Source organism: Macrobrachium rosenbergii, chromosome 55 (genome assembly GCF_040412425.1).
Source record: "Macrobrachium rosenbergii isolate ZJJX-2024 chromosome 55, ASM4041242v1, whole genome shotgun sequence".
NCBI lineage: Eukaryota > Metazoa > Arthropoda > Malacostraca > Decapoda > Palaemonidae > Macrobrachium > Macrobrachium rosenbergii.
Window position 1 is genome coordinate 49,112,967 of NC_089795.1, and position 20,000 is coordinate 49,132,966.

The window sequence follows — 20,000 nt, forward strand, 5'->3', positions numbered from 1 at the left end:
AACGTGGGTAGCGTATCCCGTAGAATGGTTTAATTTTCCTACAGTGTAAGGCTCTCTCGTTGGATACCATTGAGGTTTTTAGTATTAATAAAACCTGAGAATATTTCACCTTACTACGCTCCCCTATGTATTCGTAATTCTACTGTCCCTACACGGAAGCCTTAAAATATACGCCATTTTCATTTACAAAGTATTGTATACAATATTCAGTCCGTCACTTAGCCTTCCAAATCTACAGGTATTTAGCCATGACTACTCACAACCATTTACCCTGTAGTTCCCTTCATATAGCTAAAAATTCATCGGCTAATATGCAAATACAAATCACGATTTCACTACCATATGCCTGCAGTGATATATAAATACAAATAATTCATGGTTAGTATTGTAAAATATTTTTATTTTTATTAATTCACGCCTTGGAAGTGATCTTTCGATTGTTCCGCCTATAGAATAATATCATTATGAGTTCAATAATAATGTCATTGCTATATTCATGCAATATAAAAATATGAAATTAATCCTAGGCGGAACTGTTATAAAACGCTTTCGTTTTCATATAATCATCAACTCTAATATAGTACGAATACTCATCTCAGAAATTATTATGTCAGATTATGCAACACATTAAGAATTAAACACATTTTCTTCAAGTACGAGAAAATCTCTGTAAATTTGTAGATCAACTTTTTTTTTTATTTTGCATGTGTATTAACCAATATTTATTTACACACGAGCAGAAATCAATAATTTCTCAAGAAGTATACAGAGTCTCATTTAAGTCTTTTTTAGAGCCAATGGAAGCGCCATAGTTATTCCCAGAGATAAGTCCATTTATTCCCATGTCACATAGCTGGCCAGACTTGATATGCCTTCCTTATGGCCGAAAATATTTGAAAGTTCTTCCCAAATGTCCCTCTCACAGGCAAGAAGAAGAAGAAGACCAAGAAAAAGAAGAAGAGGAAGAAGAAGAAGAAGAAGAATACTCACAGAGAGAGAGAGAGAGAGAGAGAGAGAGAGAGAGAGAGAGAGAGAGAGAGAGAGAGAGAGAGAATAGTAGTTTCTCTTCGTGGTATTTCATTTTTTCTGGGCGATCCATATCTAATGTTTTTGTTTTTCAGTTTACCTAACAATAATATGGGTTTACATTCCTTCAGTTGGGTGAGTAAGTATCAGTTTTATAATGAACTAATCATTATTGACTTTCTTGACTTCTTTATATATATATATATATATATATATATATATATATATATATATATATATATATATATATATATATATATATATATATATAGTGTATATATATATACATATATATATATATATATATACACATATATATATAAATAATGTATATATACAGTAATATATATAAATATATATACATATATGTGTATATATATATATATATATATATATATATATATATATATATATATATATATATATATATATATATATATATATATTACTACACTAGCATTTAAAACAACTTCCTAAGAAAGTAAACTTAAGGCTGACAAAAATATATTTTACCCATTTCTTAATTTTAATGATTTTTCCCACTCTCCTTCATTCTTACCCCCATCCACTCTCTCTCTCTCTCTCTCTCTCTGTTACAACTGTCCTACAAGAGAGCTTATGGAGCTCTTTCAAATATTCTGTTCTTCCCATCAAGAGGCCTCACCAAGTCAAGAGCAACTCCACAATGACTGTAAGAGCAATCGAGTTTAATCGATCATTAAAATGCAGCTGATAAAAGTGTCCAGAAGAGGACAACGTTTCCCTTGTTACAGGAAATTACTTGATCAGCGACAACTGGCTAAAATATACTCAAATGTTATGTTGTGATATGGAAACAAAACTCTTGTTAAGGATTTACAGGTTGTTTGTCCTTTATCTGTGTACTAAGAAATAGCATTTGTCTATTGGTAAAATGATTCTGATCAAAAGAAATATAACCTGGTTACGAAATAAAAAATATGCATTATATATGTGTATTTATGTATATATGGAAATGAACATATGGACACGTGTTTCACAGAAATAAATTCTGACTCACCACAGGACCGAACCCCGGTCTTTCGAGTGAGAGTCCAGGGCATTAGCGATTCGGACACGCAAAAGTCAAAAATGTATATATATATATATGAGGTTACACATTATATATATATAACACACCAGCGAATTTCACCCCAATATCTATATATATAATATATATATATATATATATATATATATATATATATATACACCCTGATCTCATAAAGTGTGTGTGTGTGTGTGTGTGTGTGTGTGTGTATATATGTATATATATGTACATATAAACTGTATTATATATAAATGCAAATGCACGAATATATATATATATACAACTATTTATGTATTACTAAGTTCAACGGCTGCTTCTTTTCCTCTGTTACCATTTTTGACGTCCAAGACTTCATCTGGCTCATAAGGAGTTCAGCTGAGTTTTAACTTTCCCTTCGGCTTCATTTATATCTGACCTCAGTTAGATTCTGACGTAAAGAAGAATGAAATATTTCCCGGACTTAACGACCACGCACACGCCCCAGTCGAGGGGTCATTTATCTTAGGAAGCAAAGCATCGCACAGCTCTCCTTTATAAAGCTTCCCCCATTAGTCATTACCAAAAAACGGCGCCATTCTGTACGCCGTCTCTTTCGTACGAAGCGAATCTATGATCGTAGTCCTAATTTTCTCTTCTATCATCTTTAATACTAAAAAAATGCTTCAGTTTCCTCTCGAGTTTTCTGTAAGGCTATCTTTCGGTTTCTTTATATCTTTAATCAACGACCAACAGACTTTAAATGCTAATATTTATTTAACCTTGCTAACTTTAACCTTTAATGTAGCCACCGATAGTTTTTTATTTTAAGTGGATGATCAACATACCAATTTATTAATCTGCTGAATCTAACGGACAGAAAAAGTACGGACAGAATTGACGGACAGTTACAAAGTTAATTTTTTAATTTACAGAAAACTAAAAAAGCTTAGTTTAACGTTCCAAGGTTCCTCTCTTTCATTTTATAGAAGAGTGAAGTTCGATCAAACAGACTGACAAAAAAAAAAAAAGATTCTAACTTTAGTATATGATAGATGTATAAGTCTTTTCTTAATGACGATTTATATTCGTTGAACAATTCAAAACCATTATAATGTTAAGACTTAAAAATAAAGTTATTTAACGTTCCAAGGGGCCCTTATGCATTTTATGCTCCGTGAAGTCCGACGGACAGACAGACAAAAAAATAAAACGGTTTTACTCTAGTATATGAGAGACTATTATAATCTCATGTTTTTATAATGGCGATTTATATGATGGTTAAACCACATGAGTTGAGACCAAAGCTAAATATTCATTATACAAGTTTCCTATAAAAAAAAATATATATATATGTATATATAGGGCATGTAGTTACATACTTACGGCAGCCCATATATACTCCACGAAGTAAACAAAGATCATGTGGGATTTGTGCCTTGTGCTCTGATGTGGCCATACAGTCATCTACGTCAGGGGTATCTGTGAGAGATTTAAAAAAATGACTGAACTTATCATACAGAATATAATCTTGTTAAGCGAATATGTTTGTGGTGCCTTGAAAAATGTTTTACCTGATCCCCCCAAAAATCAGAATAAAGTATCGTGCCTTCTGTCATTCGTCTAACATGAGCGAAATAAAATAATTAAAAGGAAAGGACATTCTTAGAAAAATATAACTTTCATGTTAAGGACTTGTTTAAGTCAAACTACATCACCAATTGAAAATAAACTGTAGCCCACTCTCCTTTCTCTCTCTCTCTCTCTCTCTCTCTCTCTCTCTCTCGGAGGGTATATTACCACAACTCAGTGAAGGAGAAGCTTGGGGACGTAAAGGATCCGACATTGGAGCTTAAAAGTGCAATCAATGTGAATTGCAACTGGGGTCAGGTGCAGTAGGAGGAAATGTGCCATTTATTCACGTAGTTAAATGTCGACTGTGACACGGTGGGATTGCGGGAATCCACAGTGAATTCTTTTCTTGAATACGCCTTTTTGTTTGGGAAAGATTCATCCAGACTTCATACATAAACCTGTATAGTTATTTTGTACGCCTATGTTTTGTGGTGATTTCAAAATATTTTGGTTAACTCCACTGACGTTTTTCTGTCGATTTTTTGCAAATTACGTTTTAAGGGAGTTTACATGTTTTGAGTTCACGCGAATATCAGCAAATGAATGAGACAATTTTCTCTTTCTTAGAGCTTATAAAGTGCAAAAATTACATTGATGACTACAAAAAATACTTCAAAGAATTGAAAGGAGATGAAGAATAGTGTTTGACTAACTATCAGGAAATTTTCATAAAATCCTGTTATTTTATATTTTTACAGATTTTATGGCACTTTTCAGCACATATTACGGAAACATGTAGTTCAGATTTCACCCTGAAGCTATTCTTAAGAAAAATTATTCTCCCGTGGCAAATAGAGGCTTCATATGAAAATACATCGGCTACTCTTTTTATTGGAGTTTCTCGTTCATCATTAAATGACTAAGGAAGTTTGGAACTATAATAAATGTTTCCTTTACGGTGGAGTCCTTTTGATTCAGCTTTTTTTGCTTTGGGAAAGCTATGAAATATTTTTACGATTATATTATTAGGCCTATCAATTCCAGTTTCTTTTTAAGCGTGTGAATGTTGTTTTTGTTTATTTAGTTCTGTAAATTAATTTATGTAATCGTACTTTATAATCGGTTTCTATGTGATGGACAAGTTAAACATAAATATCAAAAGACAGCATTAAGAAACACTACTGTGAAGAATAGGTAAGATAGTTATCAATTTGCAGAGAGAGAAACCAATAAACATGTTAGATTTTACAACAAACGTTTGAAAAAAATGTTTAATTTATGCCTTGATACATAAACCTGTTGCATTAACAGAAGTGAAAACGAATATAATTTTATTATGCTATTCAAAAATGTCAGTAAACCATCATAACTTTTGTAACGAACTCCTTACAAAACGTTTGTACCTCTTATCTCTGGAAAACCAGTCATGTTGAAAGAATCGCGAGGAAAACTCATTTTGAAACTTGCTAGTTGTACGCACGATCTGTTTTCCACGCATTAAAAGATCGCCCCGAGAAACAAATGAGTGGATTTTTATTATGATAAAAACGCGACCGGAATGTTCATCATGGCCATTAAACTGTTCCCAAGCACTCATAATTTTTTTTATTTTTTTGTCTGAAAATTGCTACAAAATTTTCATCTTCTCTTTTCTTCTTTCTCTCATCTCTGAACGCAGTCATCACCTACACGGCGACATAGAATTTCGAGACGAAACTAGTTTTTTTTCAATTTTTGAGTGTTCAGTTTTCTTGTTCCAGCCTTCTTTTTTTTTTCAGCACTTAACACTACTTCGCATGTTTTCATCCCTGAAACAAAGTAGCGACTCTTGAGACTACTTCCTCAAAATATGATCGTAGAAACAGCAACTTTCGAAAAAAAAAACTGTCCTTTCTATTATTATCCTGTATTCTTTATTAACCTCTTTAACATGTAATCCCGAGTAACGCGAGACATCCGCTTCCCGTCTTTCACATTTCATGCCAACATTTTTCGTTTTGTGCCGTCTGTTCCATACCTGTCCTTGCTAGCATTTCCAGCGTGTCCGTTGCATGTTGATTCTCAACTGCCTGTCTTCCTGAACTCCTGCATGCCACCAATGGATGTTGTCAATAACATACGAATACAAATGTTTTTGTATTTGGCGCCTGACATGATTCTAAGCCCTTTCTAAATAATTTGTTGCATAACTATCCTGTTTAGATTTTTCTCGGTTTAACGGCGCTTGTATTCTTCTTAACAGTAGTTTCTTTTTAGTCTTAGCACCTTTATTCATACTACTTAAAAAGCCGTTATCTCGACAAGCAAAAAATAAATCAATATAGAGATGTCGTCTGACTTCATCTCAGTTCATCTGAAATCCAATGAGCCAGATATCCAAAAACTTTGTTGAATTTAGTCAATAAATATTTGAAGCATCTCTCGAGAAACACATCAAGATAATATTCTAACGAACACATATCATAACCTCGACTTCTTCGACTTAATAACTGCCTTAGCTTGAAAACCCTACAGCCCAAATTGAATTACACGTTAAGAACAGAGAGTTCCACTCTTAGCAATGCTTTGCAATAATGTGGAATCCAATACCTGCGTACGGACTAGATGCATTTCAACATTCACGTAGCAATTAATCAGGCGGGATGAACTGGGAGTCTGGTTTATGCAACCCTCTTGTCGTCCTTATCTGTCCTCCATCATTTGCCACCTCTCGCTCTTGTCGTTTATGCAAACAGATTCTTTAAAAATTATTTCGCATCAATTTGTTGGGACGAGTTTCAACTGTGATTGGACGACTTTGCATTTATTCAATATCAGTGCGATTTTCTCCGTCAGGTCTCTCAAATTCTAAAGCGTTTTTTTAATAGGTCTTAACTCTATCAGTAAAACATGCCATTAAGTTTTGCCACTTATTCAAAGTTATTATTGAGTGTTTCTCAATTATTCTTAGCATTCTTAATATCGTCCACCAAATACCGTTGACTTACGACTGATGGAAGACTGAATGAAAGTGGATGTCTGACAACCATTTGAGATTATATATGTTAATGAATAGTTAGATGAGGATAATGAATGACGATATAAATACAAAGTTTAAAAGGCAGATTGACCGATTCCTAATCCATGATACATGAGAAAAGTAAATAGTGTGAAAATGTATATATGTCTTTTCTGGTGTTTATCTTTCTTCATAATTTCAGCCATATGTATTATCTATTCCATGATATAAATATAAATATAAATATAAATATAAATATAAATATAAATATAAATATAAATATAGTATATATATATATATATATATATATATATATTTAAAAATTGTATGTATGTTATACAAATAATATATATATATTCATATATATATTATATATATATATATATATATATATATATTTATACGTATATCATAGTATATATATATATAAAATTGTGTATGAGAGTAAATATTCAAATATTATTTATACGTATATCAAATTTATTTTATTTCATGAAAACTCTCTCATCTATGAGGACTTTCTCCCAAAAGGCACTGCTTCAAAAAGAAAGCATTTTGATTCTTCATTGCAACACAAGTCAAAAGAGAAAAAAATTAGTGCAATAAAAATATTAAAGGAAACAGAAGAAATGTTAAGAGGACAATATTTTAACCCTGATATCTTTTCTCGAGACAAAAAACAATTCCTCCCATACATTTCTTCACTTTCAGAAAGAGAAATAGTTTGCCTTGATACAATTTTTACAATTTAAAGAAAACTAGAAGAACTGGCCTACACGGAGGTGCACATGAGAGAGAGCACCATGGAAGGATGTTAAGGATACAGGTGCCGCAGTAACCAGAGTAGCAGTGAGGTAAGGTGGGGGTAGGATGGGGAGAGGGGGTAGGTGGAGGGAGACAGGGGAATTGTGTTGGAGTAGGTGGGAAAGGATGAAAGGATGTTGCAGCATTTTGGAGGAAGTTCCGCATCGTGTGGATGACCGGAGCACCAGTTTGAAAAAACGTATCTTTTTATTCTTATTTACTAGCTTTCAAATGTCGTTATTTCCGTACGAACAAATTGTTAAGCAATTTAACAATGGCTTCCAGGATGCCACCAAATCATTTTTAAAGTGCAATGAAATCATATAAATTAAATATGATTTCATATGAGTATTCATTAAAATACGCTCTATTACTGAAGAATTCTCGGTAATGAATAGCAGGTATTTCAGTGAATACCCATATGAAATACTGTTTACTTGATATAATTTCATTGCACTTCAAGGATTATTAACGTGGCTTTCTATTCATTAATGAGAAATCTTTACATTTTACAGACAGAAAATGACAGATTCAAAGTGGAACGAAATTATGTTATGTAAATAAAGTTTCATATAATAATTAATCAATATACTATTTATTCATTACTCAGACACAGAAAATGACAGATTTAAAATGGAACTAAAGTATATTATGTAAGTAATGTTTCATATAAATAGTAATCACTATACCCTCTGCTCATAGCTGAGAAATCTTGGGGTTCTACAAACACAAAGATGATATTATCGAAGAGTCTGGAATAAGACTTTTTATTGTTATATTTTTCATATCAAGGACGATCATTTCTTGCCGACGAAAAAACGAGTAATTCCATAAAACAAATTCCAAGACAAGTTTCTCGCTGACTTGAACTTGACAGTGATTTACATCGATAAACGACAACTCAGCCCAAACCCCTTCACGCCCATGCCGCATTTTTCGAACAACTTTAGCGATTTCGTTTCAGACCCCAACGTAAGGTTTTTGTCTTCGTCCGCATGCGTGTCGATCTCCATGTTTGTCCTACGTGGCAATCCATTTGATTTTCCCTTACGCCGAAGTCATGAGTCACTGGAGCCTTCCGAACGAGGTAAAGAAGGTTGGAGGAGAAGAGTATCTCATTATGCCAGTGGGGTTGGAAGAGCCAAAATTCTTCCTCTTGTCAGAGAAGTGCAGTAAATGAGGCATTTATGAAAATTATATCTCATATTTAAAGGTGGACTGTCTTATTCTGTTACCACACACGATAAAATTCATAGGGAGATGAATTTTATTATTCGCAATCAATTTTGTCACGGAAGTTTATATGTGAGTTTATCGGTCTCAAGATATTTATTATATAGTATATATACATGATATATATGTGTTATATACATTTATATATACATATTGTTATATATATATATATATATATTTACTTATATATATATATATGGTATATATATACAGAAGGTCTCAAGATAATGCTTGAAGAGTATGATATGGTCATGAGTCATCATGAGAGACTTTTTTTATTATTTTACTGTTTATATAACTGTTCAGGATGTGTGTGTGTGTGAAATCACTTACTTTTCTCATTGAGCCATTTGACAAGAAATAATTTTACTGGCAAAGACAAAACAGAGAGAGAAGAGAGAGATTTAGAGAGAGAGAGAGAGAGAGAGAGAGAGAGAGATAGAAAGAGAGAGAGAGAGAAATTTTATTATTTTATCACCAAAAACTTCAGAATCTATATTATTTTGTTGACATTTTTGTTTTTTAGAGATCGATTGAAATAGTTAGGAGCAGTCGTTCAACCATTTGAAAAGTTGAAATTACGTAATTTTTCACAATTTAGTTTAAAAAAATGGCATACATTTTCTGCTCGATTAAAGGGAAACTTCACCTAATATTTTTTTAGGTTTTGGAAAAGAGAAACGGTAGTACACAAATTTTTTAAAAGGGAAAAATGCTGTGATAATTTAATCTATTCATATGAACGAGGGACCTCAGTTATCTGTTTTTTATTCTTGAAACCCTTTAGGGCACTTTGACGAATAAGACGAGCCAGGGAGTTTTCAACTGAAATTTTTAAGTTTAAAATAAAAATTACAACAATAATATTTTATTCATTTATATGTTTTCTGAACTAAAAAAGTCTTGATTAAATATTTGAAACTCATCGAGATGCTGTAAAAAGATTTGGGTTTTTTATCAATGAACGAGGGTCCCAAAATTTACTTTGAAATGAATAATAAATTTGCTCCATTATCAATTTCAATTAAGAAGGCAGGAAAATAAAATAATATTTTTTTTTCATATCAACAGAAACGAGGCCCATCTTCAATCCAGATTTATAAATCTACTATGTATTTGAATTTACTTGTTTTCAATAATCAAAACAATTTTTTCTTAGGGAAACGTACTACCTGTCAAAGAAATGTAATATTTGCAGTAATTTTTTCTACATTATTCTTTCTTTCAACTAATAATGCATTTCTTCAGATTATAACAATACAAAGAAAAAAAATATAAATTAATATTTTATTATTATTATTATTATTTTATTATTATTATTATTATTATTATTAACATGAACCCTATTAATATGAAACAAGCCCACAGGGGCCATTGACTTGAAGTTCGAGCTTCCAAAGAATATGCTGTTCATTAAAAAGAAGTAATATAATGTAATGGGAAATACAGAAAGAAGAGATCACATTAAAAAAAATAAATCAACAAGCTAATAAATAAATAGATAAAAATGTAGGCAATTTACCAAAATACAAGTAGAATTGTATCAGGGTAATAATGCATTGCATCTTTGCTTGAACTTTTGAAGTTCCAATCGCACGACATCCTCAAGGAGACTGTTCCAAAGTCTTGCGAAGCATGACATGCAACAGAGCAAAAAACCCAATATCAGCATTCTTTCGCAGTACGACTTATTTCTTGGTAAAGGATAAAAAAAAAAAAACTGGGAAATCAAAGCTCTCCAGCAGAGGGCGTCACGTAGGATGCATAAACTTATGACTGCACTGAGAGATTTCGGGAAATAAGGACCGTGTGTCTTCGAATGAATGTCTGGGAAGTAAATGAGCTTCAAGGTGGACTCCTCGAAATAAATAAATAAAAAAAAAATCCTTTTGAGGCTGACAGATCCTGGAATATCAACATAATGTTTGAAAATGATTCTTTTTGTAAGTGCATTTTTGTAAAATCTTTTATTGTTGCATCTGTGGTGTTAATTAAATGATTTCAGATCGCACAAAGATTTTGCGTACAACATTTAGCAATAAACATGTATACATAAGTATTATGATTATATATATATATATATATTTTATATATATATACATATATATATAATTGACTGATAATTATATATATATATATATATATATATACAATTTATCAAAATATAATTACAAATTATGACTTATATTTTATCACTAAGCTGCTAATATACATAAAATACTTATTCTTGGTCTATTTGTTTTATTTTATATGAATATAGTGTTCCCCCAGCCTAACCAGCAGTGTACAGAGAGAACAAATATTTCCACAGCCCCTCCGTGCGCATTTGTCATCAAGAACTCATCTATGTGCTACCGAAACGACGTGAAACAGCTGCCAAAACAAACCAAACAACCATTCATTGCAAAAACCACAAACAACGTTTATCTCAGTTATGGGAAGACATGAAAGGTTTCAGGACCAACGTTCACCCTAATGGCTGGATCAACGGAATAAATGTTTGGCTTCAGAGAGAGAGAGAGAGAGAGAGAGAGAGAGAGAGAGAGAGAGAGAGAGAGAGAGAGAGAGAGACCCATCATTGAAGCTAATAATTTACGAGCAATACCATTGCCAGTTAGGCTCATTTTTCCCCTTTCTCGAAATGGACTGCCGACCATCGGAAACGCAGTGAAGTAGAAGATCTTTATTGAGGCTATAAATATCTCCAGGAGTGTTTGCACTCAAGTTGTAATCTCTAACGACGAGCACTTCGTCTCTTTGAAGTGCTAATTAGCATAAAGGATTGCAAAGCTACAGTCGTTAGTTATCACACTGTCTGTTACCTCCACTAATGCTAATTCCTTCTGTTTTGATAAGATTGACGATAATGATATAAAAATAAAGACTAGATAATAAGGAGAATGATTATTACAGATGATTTCCTATCACACACTAATGATACTGTATAATATTTACAAGAAATTTTCTTTTTCCTTAGACTATAAAACTACTGTAATATTTGAATAATTTAATATACTTTCTTTATAACCAATTTCTTCAGTGACATGCTTCTTTATTTATATCTCCTTCAAACAGGATTGCATTAACTAAAATTCCAATCCCTCCCATTATATGAAATATAATTGTAATTCCTTTACTGAATAGCTGTTGGTTTGATTAAACTATCTATTCATTTACGTTTTGTAATGTTTAATCAATCTCAGTTCTACAGATACTACAAGCCGGTGTTCCATTTATCTCAGCGAGAAAATTTATCTTGTTAAGTGATTAGAAAACTGACCTTCCTATTTCCATAACATAATTGTTGGTTAATTTATTTACACAATTTACTTTTTGTAACGAGTAATCAGTACTTCGGTGCACTCGTGAAAGAAACAAGTAATGCAATTTTCCAGCGCTTGAAATTAAGTATTTTAATTTTTCTCTGTTTAAACCTGTATTCGTTTCTTCCATAACATCAAACGCAAGTTTTTGCAATACTTCAACACAATCTGAATATAGCGAAAGGTGCTCTCGACAGCACAGCAAATATAGTTGATGTGTTAACTAAAAATAAAGCTTATATTATTAATCTGAGAAAAAGACTTTGTTATATTTTTTCCACCAGCAAACTGACGAGTAATGCTATTAATTTTATTATCCTTTAATGAAAAGAATATTATGGCCCCAGCATAAAAGAGGTTGGCCATATCTTCTCGAATCACAGAAAATTAAAAGATAGTTACTTGTCACTATTACTGCTATATTTCTTGCTTACTTCTATATCTTCTTGTTTTGGATATTAACAAGAAAATATAAATTTTTCATGCCAACCACTGAAATTGGATTAAGGTGATAGGTTGATAATGACTTTAATTACCTTGATGAGGAAAGTCCAGTTTCACAAGCCTAACTAGAATTTTGTTAAGTACTTAATATTTTTCTTAGATGCTGTCATCCTTAGGCAATACATAGTAATCAATCATATATACTGTATATGTGTGTGTGTATATATATATATATATATATATATATATATATATATATATATATAGATATATATATATATATATATACATATACACACATATATATATATATATATATACATATATATATGTGTGTGTGTGTATGTATGAATTTTACTAATTCAGACAAGGAGAGATTTGAAATTCTCCCTAAAAGCACCATCACTTTAAAACCATTCTACCCTGTGAAAGTCATGTTATCAGTCAAACACGATTAAGCAACAGATGTTCTTATCCGTCCCCTAAAGTACTACGGTACTTCAGTATTTTGTAAAACGTGTGTGATGGTACATGCCGACTACTCCTTTGATCTCTAGACAGCTTTGTTTTGAATTGCAATTCAATTCCGGAAGGCATTCCTTTCAAAGTATCACAAGAATTGCTTTGTTCTCTCTCTCTCTCTGTTCTCTCTCTCTCTCGGAATTTGGTCTTCTAATAACAATTAAAAGATGATTTCTAGCATTAATCGAAGTGATAAAACATCTGTTTTCTTAGACACAACTGAAATTTAATCTAATCGAAAATGAAGAATTTCCTTAGACAACAAATTTGAAAGAAACAAATCGCCCGATTTTATGAATAGATTAATCCTTTTTACAGGTGAGAATTAATTAGAGGAAAGGAAAAGTGAAATCTTTGAGGCTTTGTCCATTTTAATGAAACGATTGGATTTTGAGAGGTTTAATTTACGGTTAAACTCAAGTACCATATCAGTCGCTTATATTTCATTTACAGTTGCCATACATTAGTCACTTATATTTTACGTCTCGATACATGATTTTGGTTCTACTTTAATTTATATTTTTATTTACTTATGTTTATAAACATATATATAATATACATATATATTTATATTTAAATATATATATATGTGTGTGTCAAATTAAATCCTGGAGAAATCTTGTATATATAAACAATTTACAGATTTTCTTCCTGATGATATAGGGTTATATAAATATATATATATATAAATTTATAAAATAATACATATATATATATTTCAATATATATATATATATATATATATAAGGACCGTCGGAAATAAACACAGCAGTGAATATATATTATATATATATATACATAAGACATCTCTCTTCTTATTAACAATTGGCAGGCTGAAGTGGACACACACAACTGAAACATAGAAAACAAAATTATATATATAAATGATATTATATAAGATATATATACATATATTTTATTTGGAGATATATATATGTTGCTTGCATTTTGTATATGTGTGTGTGTGTGTGTGTTTCAAAATCACTATATATTTAGACTTGATTTCCATGAAATATATATATTATATGTCTTCAGGCTTACAAATATGTAAATATGTATATCCATTTAAACCTTTCATTCATTTCTAAAAATAATAAAGAGCAAACTTTCACTCAGGCTTACAGACAAAAGACCATTTAACTCCACAAAGTTAAAAGAAAAAGGGACGGGGAAGGGAGACGTTATTTGCAGGAAGCGAAAGGTTAAAAGCCCCTCAGGAAGCAGAGCAGGAAGAGACGACCAACTCTTTCTGTATGGAACAAGAAAAGTCTTTCACGTGACACGAGTAAAGGAAACGTTACTTTTGTTTTTTTTATTTGTTTTGTTAATTTTCTTTCTATTTTCGACACAATGAAGCTAAAAAGAAGAACACCATGGACGTTTAATTACTTTGAAATGTATCTCTTTTGTCGGTTAATCAATCAACATGAAATTATGTTCCGTTACACCCAACATGAATAATTCAATGATTATCAAGTAAATAAATAAATAAAGAAGTAAATAAAACTTATTACTTTTTAAAAGATCCATAAAAAACAATGATATATTAAGTCACCTAGCTGCATGAGAGAGAGAGAGAGAGAGAGAGAGAGAGAGAGAGAGAGAGAGAGAGAGAGAGAGAGAGAGAGAGAGAAAATGAAATGAACTAAAAAGTTCTTTTATGGTTTTATTACATTCAAGAAAAATATTAGGCATAAGTAAAGAAAGAAAAACTTTAGAACACCATCCACTCAAGAGAAGAGAGAGAGAGAGAGAGAGAGAGAGAGAGAGAGAGAGAGAGAGAGAGGGAGAGAGGAGGTGAAAGAACGGGGTCTTTCATCCAGCATCTAAAAATAGTGCCTAAAAACCTGCAAGAAAACCTGTCTCTGAACTGACATATTGTTACACGAACCCAAAAGAGAGAGAACTGACATGCAAGAATGAAGAGAAAGAAAGTACAGAGTAAGACAAATTAAGTAAAAACATTTGTACAAATTTTTTTCTGTTATTTACATCATACTAGTATATCTCAACAATAGAGATATTCATCATAAAAAAGTAGGTGTCTTGATCTATACTGCAAACATTGATAAATACGCTTGTTAAAAACACTATTTCTGCAGATTTTCAGTTATTTAAACCATGATATGACATGAAAGTTGACAATGGAAATGTAAAACCCCATTTTCCCGTTTTTTCCGTCGAAAAGTCAGAGTTTCATTCAGCAAAGTGCCTCAAATGCTGTCCTCAGAAAGGATTGAAAGAATCTTTTAAGCAACTCTCCAATCGCGTGCCGAAAGCTCATTCTACCTCGTCTGAGGACCTGAGGAGCAAAAAGTGATTTCGATATAAATAGGACTCTTATCCGACGGGAAATATAATCACAGTATATTTTCATTATGTTTTATTTCCTTTCTGTTCTTTTCGTACTTTATTTTTTTAATATTTTCAACTTCCTGTTCGATATTTTCAAGTAAGTCAGAAGACTCAATCCACTTGAACGGTGGAGCTGAGTGAACGGTGAATCATGGATATAATAATAATAATAATAATAATAATAATAATAATAATAATAATTAATAATAATAATAATAGCAAGGACTTAGGAGCCTTGTTGTCAGAAATAATTGTACAAGGATAACCAGAAAAATCTTTCACATAACTAATTATTAGAGTAACTGGATGTACCAATATCTGTAACGGCTTCCCAAATTATAATTCTTGAGTTAAGAATTATAATCAATTTGACAGCCAAAATGATAATGGATATCCCCATGAGATAGGCTAGACCCAACCTTATTGAAGTTTAGCTGTCCATTTTTAAAATTAAAACTAACAATAAAATACTCGTTTGACGTATACTGTAATAAAGGCTTAAATAAAGAAATATGTAAAGGACATAAGATATATACAAACGGAAAAAATAAGCAAGTAAGAATATAGGAGACATATAGATATTGGAAAATATACCAAGACAGTAGTTTCTGATAACCGGAAACATAATTCAGATATGAGGGAAGAACAAGTAAGAATCGACGGAGTTAGAATAATAGAGACAAAGTTTCCTCTGTCTATTCGATATTTCTAAAATATACCAAGGTCGAAATTTAAAGTGATTTTAGCTATATAAATGGAGACATGTCGAACAGCTTCAGATATTTAAGAAGAAGCAAAAGCCAATGAGAGCGCGCGTCACTAAACGGGTATTCAAACCAATCAAACGGAAGAAAAAATATTAACAAACCAGTCTAAGCTGAATGTCCGTAGTGTCAAAATATTATTATCCCTATTTATGCCATTTTAAAATGGTCCTCTCAGAGTGAACAAAATGTCGTCTAAGAGAAGAAAAAGGACTAAAATACGCTGGAAAAAATAATGTTGTTATGATGATAGTACAAGAATATGTTTAGTAATCAGACAAACTCGTGCCTGCACATATTATTATTTTAATGGTTAAACATGATGATATTACCAGACCACATTAGCAGATTATTAGATTATTTTCCATCACACTGTATTGATTAAAGATTTGTTTTTACTTATTGTTTATATATATATATATATACATATATATAAGAATATATAACATATTATCATTTTATAATTATGGTTTAAGTGCTGGTTATATATACAAATGTGATAGCGGATATTTTGAATATATATACAATCAAAATTTACAAAAATGTTCTAAAGATATATATGAAATTAGTTTAAATATATCTTCTTAGAAGCAGAGTAATGGATATTTATACATTTTGATTTAACCTTCTGGTTCTGAGGTATATTTAAGAAGAAACAAAAGACATAATCTATTCAAAACCAGATATCAAACGAAGAAAATATCTTACAAAACTATAAGCTACCTATCAAATTTATTTATTCGAGAGGACTAAAAATACGCTATTAATAGCCAATAATTACAATTTAAAAGTTTTTTACATTAACTGCAAATGTTTTTCGGCAAAATTTCACTGATTATTTATTTCAAAACTTGATTCAGAGCTGCTGTTATGTAGGTTATTCAACAAAGCTTAATTGTTACCTATCACACAGAGCATTCAGGAGAATTGGTTTTGGCGTTTGTCAGAATGCCCGTATGTTCAGACTTTTCTAGGTGAACTCCATTTTCCAAAATGGTTTTGTTTGTCTCAACTTATTACTCCAGGTTCTTCACTCCACATATTTTGCCATTTTCTTTAAAATGATACTGACATCCCTGAGTTAGCAAAATCTCTCCCGCGCGATATTTCCAGATCGTGACAATCATGCTTCACCTACGCACTGATCTGGCGTTACCTGCGCGATGACAGTTCAAGATACGTGGATTTATCTTCCATTTTTAACTTGAGTTTCTATTCTCCGATGTAAGAAATATCACAAAGAAAATTATTTCTTCCTCCAAAATATCGTCACAAATTTTTGATATATTCTGAGTTCCTCTGTTATCCAGTTCTTGATCTTTTTCTCCTTTTTGTGAATTAACTTTTTTACGCTTTCTTTTTCTTTAGCACTTTTCTCTCTCTTCTCTCTCTCTCTCTCTCTCTCTCTCTCTCTCTCTCTCTAATTATACTGATCATTTTTCGTTTTTGAACCATTTTTTAGTTTTCTGGCATTTACATACCTCTCTTTATTCTCCCTCTCTTCTTCTCTCATTTAGCATCTCTCTTTAGGGAAATTTTGAACTCATCATTATTCCGTTCTTGATCCCATTTCATTTGAATATAGCTTTCTACCCTTTCTTACGCCTTCTTAGGCATCTCTCTCTCTTTCTGTCCCCCGCGTGTGTCAGAGAGAGTGACGTCACCCCAGAAGCCACTAATTTAGTCAATCAAACATCATAAACCTGGTGGAGACTTTTTCTCCACATTTTTCCTATATGAAATCAAAGACGACTTTTTTAAAAACGATTTTTTTCTCAACTGATCCTGTCTCTCTCTCTCTCTTTCTTAAAAGTGGAGTGGGAAGGGGCCAGGAATCCTGAAATTCACTGAATTGTCTACACTGCAATTTTTCACTCACCTAGATAAGGTAACAGCTTTGGGTTGAGCTGTGAGAATTTGAGATTTTAGGTTACTTTTTGATGAACTTTCCTGCTCCTAAGAATTTTCTTTTAAACATTATTAGAATTTTAATATTATTAGATTTATTAGAGCATGTTTATCTATACTGTTAACTCTTAACTTGACATTTCTTTTAATTGTCCTTCACAACTAATAACCAGTAAAGTTACAACCAAACGTTTACTGATTACTCAGTTTAGTGAAAAATACGAATAAGAGGAAACGGCTTACATTTGGTAGATTTATCTCCTTCCCATAATTCTTTCCCCCATGTAGAATTTGTAACCTCCCATAACCTTCCTCCTTGGGCGAATTGGTGAAAGCTCGTTCAGGCGTGAAAGGACCCATTTATCCTGCTCGGGAGGAAAGTACACATCTAAAGCCGAGACTGTTTATACGTGAACCAATAGAGAACCTTATGAGGAATGACGCCCTCTTACTTATTTATAAGATAATGTTTTCCTTATGAACAGGTGAAGTTTTCTTATTTTTATCATTAGTCGCTTCCATTTATTTTTATTTTTTTTCATCACATGACTAATCAACATAAAGTTAAATTCCGGTTCACTGCACTTGAAGGCTTTGCATAGGCAAGTATATAAATAAATCATTTTAATCATTCAGTTTTAATAAATACGTAGGTTAAGTATTGGATTAAATAGATAATTGATTTATCTACTGCTTTATTTGGTTATTAATTAATTTACTGATTTATTTAAGTTCAATTTAATCTTTATTCTTTCATTAATGAGTTAAGTATGTAATAAATAAGAAATAGATTGATAAAAATAAAATTAAATGAAAATATATAAATGAACAATAAGCGTTCCTTCTTAAGTGCCGTCTCGACGAAATATGCATCTCAACTTCCGGTTCTGCCAAATAAGAAGATTCGCTAAGCATGATGAGCCAATTAGCTGACGTGGATGAATGGAGGCACCATCTCTTGGTTGCCTTGAAAATCCCTGAAGGATTTCTTGTAAGATCAATACGTCAGAGGGATTCTGGGTGACTGATGTATGTTTAATTCTGGCTAATCTATACTTTTATCAGATGATACTGAATGTTCTGGCAGTGGTTGATGTCCTGCACTGCTGCACTGATGCAGGCAAACTGTAGAAAGATTTTTTTCTTCTGTACTGAGGTAGATTTTTTCCTGAAATTTTTAAATGTGTATGATATATATATATATATATATATATATAATATATTGAAATATTTAAATGTGTATATACACATGTGTGTGTAAACATATACATATACATATATATATATATATATATATATATATATATATATATATATATATATTATATATGTATATATATATATATATATATATATATATATATGTATATATATATATATATATATATATATATATATATATATATATATATATATATATAAATCTCCCTCGATAGCACTGTAATTTATTCATGGGTTCATGAATTTATCACTATCTCTAAAAAAAAAGGAAAAAAAGTTATCTTACAGCAAAAACTTTCATTTTAGAAAAGACAGTTTTCCCCAGGGATGAAGGAAAACTTTTACCTCTTAAAACGAAGTTATTCTGTCATAGGAGAGATTGTAATTTGGGAAAAAAACTTTTGTCTCAAGAAAGAAAAATATCAAAATCCATCTCATACGAACAAAGACTCTTCAAAAGACTGTCTGCTTTTAAATCTCACCTGATTACATTTACGCTAAAAACGAGTAACTTCTTCATCTTTTGACCATTTGTTCTCATCATTGTCACTGGTTTTGGAGACTCTTTAGAAAATATCCCCTTCTGCCACGTGGAGCAAATGTTGTGAAATTTATCTCTGGTCGTAAACTCTGGTTTATATTTTGTGTTTATTAGAATTATGTTAATTTATTATTTTATTGACTTAAATTTTAATCCTGAGCGACTATTCTGATTGGTTTTTATGGATCACATTCCTTTTATATATACCATTATACGTAGTTGAGTTTACCACATTTCTGTT

The 20,000-nt window shown here is 31.4% G+C and overlaps 1 long non-coding RNA gene across 1 annotated transcript in view; it reads right to left on the reverse strand.

The window, feature by feature from the left end:
- Positions 1–3,469: 3,469 nt before the first annotated feature.
- LOC136835214 (uncharacterized) overlaps positions 3,470–20,000 on the reverse strand; it is a 172,987-nt gene continuing 156,456 nt past the window's right edge. The window contains exon 4 of the long non-coding RNA XR_010852054.1: positions 3,470–3,553. This is a non-coding gene — a long non-coding RNA (uncharacterized lncRNA). The remainder of the gene's footprint in view (positions 3,554–20,000) is intronic.